General features: G+C 37.6%; 1 protein-coding gene across 2 annotated transcripts in view; it reads left to right on the top strand.

Annotated features, from left to right (window-relative positions):
- Itsn2 (intersectin 2) overlaps nt 1–7242 on the top strand; it is a 111278-nt gene that overhangs the window by 15139 nt on the left and 88897 nt on the right. The gene's annotated exons all lie outside the window — the stretch shown is intronic.

Below are 7242 nucleotides of genomic sequence, written 5' to 3'. Positions count from 1 at the left end.
TCTTTCTTTCTTTCTTTCTTTCTTTCTTTCTTTCTTTCTTTCTTTCTTTCTTCTCTTTCTTTCTCTCTCTCTATTTCTCACTCTCTTTCTTTCTTATAAAACTAGTGTTTCCTGGTATATAAGCAAGAAAATATCTGGAAAAATATATTCAAATCTATTAATGACTGTTATCTTGATATTGGATTTTCATTTTAAATCTGTGTGAGGATATATATATGGTTTTTAAGCTAATTTTTTTCTTATAAAATACATGTTTTATTTCTATTTGACAAGCCTTTTTTATTATCATTTATTACAATTAATTCAATTTGTATCTGGGCTGTGTCTCCCTCCCTTGTCTCCTCCCAATCCCACCCTCCCTCCCTTTTCTCCCTCAATGCCTCTTCCCTAGTCCACTGATAGGGGAGGACCTTCTCTTCTATTTGACCCTATCCTACCAAGTCTTATCTGGACTGTAGCCTGGCAAGGCTACACCCCCTAGCGGGAGGTGATCAGAGATTAAGCTTCTTTTTAGAAAGTATTTACATTTGTATCACTAGGTGTTTTTGGTCCCTTACATTGTGTTGTTATTATCAAATGTGAATAAGTTATCTTTTATTTTCTCAGACGACAGGACTCATCCATATTGCTTACCTTCATTTACACAATCTTCCCCTTGTTCGTTCATTTAAGAAATGTCTGACAGTGTAGGGCCAAGGTCTCTTTGAATGTACACATGTTTGCCTAATTCTTGGGAACTGATTTATATATGACTTTTCCTTTTTCTATCTCAGAAAGGAAATTTTCACTTAGACACTAGAAATCCTAAGAAATTAGTCTTCAGCTCTTCCTTTAAAAGAGAGGGAGAAAAAAAAAAGAGTGGCAGAAAAGAAACCTGTTTTTCTCTGAACCTATTTTTCTGCTTCCAGCCTTGTAAATGTCCATATTCATCTATGTTGCCGTATCTGAACTTTATTCCCAGAGCCAAGGGCATCTGTCCTATGGTGTAACTTTGTGCTCAAGAGCTAATTCCACTTATATAGATAATTTTCTTTTCACTCCTTTTGGAGATTTTCATTTTCTCTAGAAAAGTAGTTTTGTTTCCCTGTCTAAAAAGTAAATACAGTATTCTTCCTTAACTCATGCCTCAGCTGGGCGTGGTGGGTGCTGCAGGCCTCTACTCCCAGCATTCTGGGAGGAACAGGCAAGTGAATCTTTGTGAGTTCAAGGCCAGCCTGATCTACAGAGTGAGTCTAGAACAGCCAAGGCTATACAGAGAAATCCTGTCTCAAAAAATAAACAAAAATGCATGCCTCTCCTCCCACCCTCTCCTTCCGTTCACAACAAACCTCTTTGTGTTGTTGTTTTGTTTTTGAGATAGCCTCTCACTATGTAGCACTGGCTGTCCTGGAGCTCACTCCATAGACCAGAGTTGGTCTCAAACTCAAGTATTTAAAAGTATTTTCTCTGAGAGATTTGGTTTAAGAACTAGGCATACCAAACTAAATAAAAATGACCTGTGTCCAGGGCATGTGACACAGTTAAACAAGGGTAATGTAAAATTGAAGTGCAGTATGATAAAAGAGATTATTGTGTTTGAATAATGTTACAGACATATGTAGGAGATAGTAATTAACTGTCAAGGAGGATGAGAAGCCAGCATGGTGTCTGTGACAGACACCACTTCTTTATGAAGGAACAAGGCAGAAAAAAAGCATCCCTATTTCAAGAAAGGTTGATACCCACATCTTTCAAGGTGGGGTGATAGGTAAAGTAGATTGGATTAAAGTTCTGAAAGGCCCCAAATTTCACCCACAAACTTTAGACCCTAACTTGTAAGTACTGGGATAGTTTAAACAGGAGTGGAACACTAGTGAGGTTGGGGGAGGGGAGACCAAAACTAGTAGCTGTGTGAGCACATTTCAGGGGCAGAGAACTGTTCTAGAAGGTTCTCTTAATGCACATAGTGACATGCTACTGACTCCCGGTCTCAAGTGATGATCCCAGATGTCTGTTGAATCTTTAAAGTTCCCAGTCATATGCTTGGTCAGATTAGGGAACTGTTTTACAAACAGAACTCTGGACTGGAGGTATGTGTTTCTAGGTAAATTTTTGCTTACTAACTTGTGGGCTTGTACACTCTTTTAGTTTTCCTATCTTGAAAATTGTGGCCTTTAGACTAAATGGCTATAATTTTTCCTTTCTATAATTGTGTGCTTCTAAACAAACAAAGCTTCCAACCTTTACTGAGCCACTCTTAATTTAAAATGGCTATATTTTTTTCCTGGGTCCTAAAGACCCATTATAGAAGTGTCTATGACTGTAGGTCTAGCAGTCCTACTTTTTTCTCTCTTCGGGATCATATATTCCAATCCCAAAATTATATTTGGTGACATCTCCAGATTGCATTTGGAATAAATCCAACCAAATGAGTCTTGGCCTGATACCTGTTATTTACCAGGTAGGGTTTCTCCAGTGCTTCACAGGAGTAAAAATCAGTTCAAATCATCACTGCAAACTGCCCGTTGTTGCACATTATCCTCTCCACATGTAGAGCAAGGTATTTGTTGGACACCCACGAATCGTGTAACTGAGGCGGTGCTGGTTAGTTACTTTCCCTTCAGAGTTTTATGTCAAGAAGCCAGAAACAGTCAGTACTCCTAATTTATTTGATGTAGCCTTGGGTGCCGTGGCAGCCTAGTCAGGCTTTTCTTCTTCCTTAAAATGTATCAATGTTAACTTCACCTCTGCCTGTATGAACATATGACCTTGCCATCATCATTATATTCATTTAGGATAGGAAAAAGCTACATAGAATCAAAGGGAGACGTTCACAGGCTTTACAATGACAGAGGCTTGGACTCTCATTGTTTCATGGCATTGCATTTGGGCAAGTAATTTAGGCTCTTCATCCCTTCATCTGTGAGATGAGTAAGATATCTGCCTTGCAAGGTTTTTTCAGGAGTATATTACAGTATACCTAGCACCTGGGCATCTGAAGCTCCATGTGCAGAACTGGAATGTTGGATTCTAATGAAATTATATTTGGTGACATCTCCAGATTGCATTTGGATTAAATCCAACCAAATGAGTCTTTGCTTGATACCTGTTATCTACCAGGTAGAGAATGTTCTGATTGAACATGATACATGGTAGGTGATTAATTGAAGTGTATTGAATTAATAGATAACATTAAGCAAATGTTAGCAATTATTTTAAAAATATGAAACAGACTTATGTGGTCTGTCATCTTTTGAAAATTTCAATTATAATTATTTCTTGTGTAGCACTAGGGATTAAAACCAAGGCCTTGTGTATGCTAGACAAGCACACTATTTATGAGCTCTGTCTCGAGCCCAGTTATTAGTATTTCTGCCCAAGTCTGCTAGTAAACCATGTTAAGCATGCTGCAATCAGTGATTCTAAGATGAGACAGAAAATTAATGTAACTAAAACAGATGCAGTGGTATACTTTAAAAGCTTACTGATTTCAACAAATGTACTATATACCATAATCATATATACCATAATATACAAATATACCATAATCAGATGGTACCAGAAGCAACTGAATGGTATATATGTGTATAAATGCTGCACTATGGTGCTTGCATACATGAATAGGTGAATTCCACATATGAGGTGGAAAAGATCTATAATACTAGTACTTTTACCTTAGCCCAGGAGGCTTGCCCTTCCTTTTCATTGTATTATTAGGTTATTTTCTAATTTTATTTCAGGATTATAAATGTGATAATTGAGTATCCACCACATGGCATTTTGTTATCTTCACAAAATACCTGATACTCAGCCAAAAGTTCTAGACAGATGGTTTGTAAGTTTAGACCTTAACTAATTAAAGACTTTCTGTCTGTGTGGGATTCTGTTCTCCGTTGGTCTTTCTGTTATCTCAGCCATCATTGATACTGTGTTTGTTGCTTTAGATAATTACATAGCATGTTATATATAATGCTGTAGACGGTGACATAGTGTGTTACAGATAATGCTTTGGACAACTGTCTCCCATGTTTAAACATTGCCTATTACAGGAGTCTAGTAAGACAAAGGTGTTTGATGCTATACATCTAAGTGGATAAGCAACTTTCAGGCATGAATGTTATTTTTCTTTTATGTTGCTATTATCATTTACATGGAAGAAGTAAAATGTGTTGGTAGAATTGTTCTGTATTTAAGGAAATTATAGTCATAAAAAGTTGGTGAGTTCCTTTGCGTTAACTTTTTTATCTGGTCATCCCAACTTAACATTATATAATTCTGAGAGTTGTCTCTCTGTTTCCTTTTATTACATAGTCACTCATTTCCAGAGAACCAGTGAGTTCTGCTTCTTTTGAACCCTGTACTGTTTTTCTAGCTTACCTTATCTCTTCCAGCTGCCTCTGTGGGTACCAGGTTTTGTTTCAACTTGCCCTGGTTTCTTCATAATAGATTATCTATGTTAAATGAGATGTATTTCCTTTCCAAAAACCCTTTTAAAACTGATGCAGTTAAATTTAAGATTTTTTAAAAATTTTTTGTTTGTTTTTGTTTTTTGAGACATGGTTTCTCTGTGTAGCCTTGGCTGTCCTGGACTCACTTTGTAGACCAGACTGGCTTCAAACTCAAAAAGATCCGAATGCCTCTGCCTACCAGAATGCTGGGATTCAGGCTTGTGCCACTGCGCCCAGCTAAATTCAAGATTTTTAACCTTATAATTAGAACTAAGTCTTACTCATCCTGTAAGGCTCAAGACCGTACCTTCTATAGGCGTCCCAGTCACTCTACCTGAGTTTGGACATTAATTTTCTGTCAATAACTCCAATACTTGGAGTTTATCTTTTTAAAGAAAGGAATGAAGAAAACTAACAAGTTCATGATAAATTTTCTCCTACCCAAAAAAGCATAAGAGGTAACAGGTTTATAATCCACTGCCATCAAGCTCATTGTCAGCTAAGGATGAGCATGTATTTTGACAGGAGGATAGACGTATAGAGCAAAATTGCCAGTGCCATCTCAAGCCTTTGTGGAGGTTTACCCATTCCACTGGCTGTCCTGGCTTTCTTTATTGTGTGGATGGATGCTTTTTGCCATTAACCATTCTAATCACTTCTCCTTTTGCTCACCACATAATGTGGCTAACATTTAATACATGAATTGGTTTGCTCTGTAGGAGGAAAGGCAGCTGTCAATTTTTTTTTTGTAAATAAATTATTTGGATTTGTGTACCAGGTTTTTTTTTTTTTTTTTTTTTTTTTTTTTTTGTCGCTACAAATCACTAAATAAACATGAAATGTAACCATATTTATCTAAGTCATTAGAGGATTGGATCCTCGGTAGCATAGGATGGTGGCTAGGATAGTGAAATCATAATGTAATGGTACCTTGAAACAGCACATTTTGACAATTCATCAGCCAGTTTTTCTGGTGATAGCTTCACGCGAAGCATTCCTGATTGCTTTGTTTAAAATCACCTAAGTATTTTTCTGAGACTCATAAAACTATTAATGATTAAATGATTTAGATAAATAAGGTACTAAGTAGTCTTTTAACTGTTCTTGACTAATTCTATCTTCAAGATTCTTGAAACAAATTTTGAATTTTGCATTTATTTATAGTCAAAATAATACTTCACTTTCTCTGGATGTTTAAAAAAATAGCAGTCATTTACTGAATACACACTATATGTCAGGCAGTGTACTAGGTTATGTAATACTTTGACAGAGGGCTAATAGTCAGAATAGTCAGAATATACAAAGAACTCAAAAAGTTAAAAAGCAACAAATCAAGTAATCCAATTAAAAAATGGGGTACAGAGCTAAACAGAGAATTCTCAGTAGAGGAATATCAAATGGTAGAGGAACACATAAAAAAATGCTCAACATCCTTAGTCATCAGGGAAATGCAAATCAAAACGACCCTGAGATTTCACCTTACACCCATGAGAATGGCTAAGATCAAAAACTCAAGTGACAACACATGCTGGAGAGAATGTGGAGAGAATGGAAACCCTTTTCCATTACTGGTGGGAATGTAAACTTGTACAACCACTTTTGGAAATCAATCTGGCGTTTTCTCAGACAATTAGGAATAGTACTACCTCAAGATCCAGCTATATCACTCCTAGGCATATATCCAAAAGATGCTCAAGTATACAACAAGGACATTTGCTCAACCATGTTTGTAGCAGCTTTATTTTTAATAACCAGAATCTGGAAACAACACATATGTCCCTCAACTGAGGAATGGATACAGAAATTGTGGTACATTTACACAATGGAATACTACTCAGCAATTAAAAACAAGGACATCATGAAATTTGCAGGCAAATGGTGGGAATTAGAAAAGATCATCCTGAGTGAGGTATCCCAGAAGCAGAAAGACACACATGGTATATACTCACTTATAAGTGGAGATTAGACATATAATATAGGATAAACATACTAAAATCTGCATACCTAAAGAAGCTAAGCAAGGAGGACTCTGACTAAGATGATCAATCCTCACTCAGAATGGCACACAGGATGGACATTGGAAGAGGGAGAGAGCCTACCCCAGAGGGCCTCTGAAAGACTCTACCCAGCAAGGTATCAAAGCAGATGCTGAGACTAGTGGCCAAACTTTGGGCAGACTGCAGGGAATCTTATGAAAGAAGGGAGAGATAGAAAGACCTGGAGGGGACAGGGGCTCCACAAGGAGAGCAACAGAACAACAACAACAAAAAACTGGGCACAGGGGTCTTTTTGACTGATATTCTATCCAAGGACCATGCATGGAGATAAGCTAGAACCCCTGCACAGATGTAGCCCATGGCAGCTCAGTCTCTAAGTGTGGTCCTAGAAAGGGGAACAGGGACTGTCTCTGATGTGAACTCAGTGGCTGGCTCTTTGATCACCTGAGGGGGGAGCAGGCTTACCAGGCCACAGAAGAAGACAATGTAGCCAGTCCTGATGAGACCTGATAGGCCAGGGTCAGATGGAAGAGGAGGAGGACCTCCCCTATTAGGGACTGGGGGAGGGGCATGGGAGGAGATGAGGGAGGGAGGGTGGGGTTGGGAGGGAATGAGGGAAGGGAATGAGAGCTGGGATACAAAGTTAATAAATTGTAATTAATAAAAGAATAAATAAATTAAAAAATACTGATCCAGAGTATTCTAGACAAGCAATCTAAGACCTGAAAAAAGTTAAAACAACAACAACAACAAACCTTTTCTATAATCACCGTTAGGAATAGAGCCAGGTAGCTCTAAACCTAGAGTTGTTATCTACA

The sequence above is a fragment of the Psammomys obesus genome, unplaced genomic scaffold, assembly GCF_907164565.1.
Source record: "Psammomys obesus unplaced genomic scaffold, mPsaObe1.curated_primary_1811, whole genome shotgun sequence".
Lineage (NCBI taxonomy): Eukaryota > Metazoa > Chordata > Mammalia > Rodentia > Muridae > Psammomys > Psammomys obesus.
Note: the sequence above shows the minus strand (reverse complement) of the source record. Positions and strands in the feature narration are given on the sequence as shown.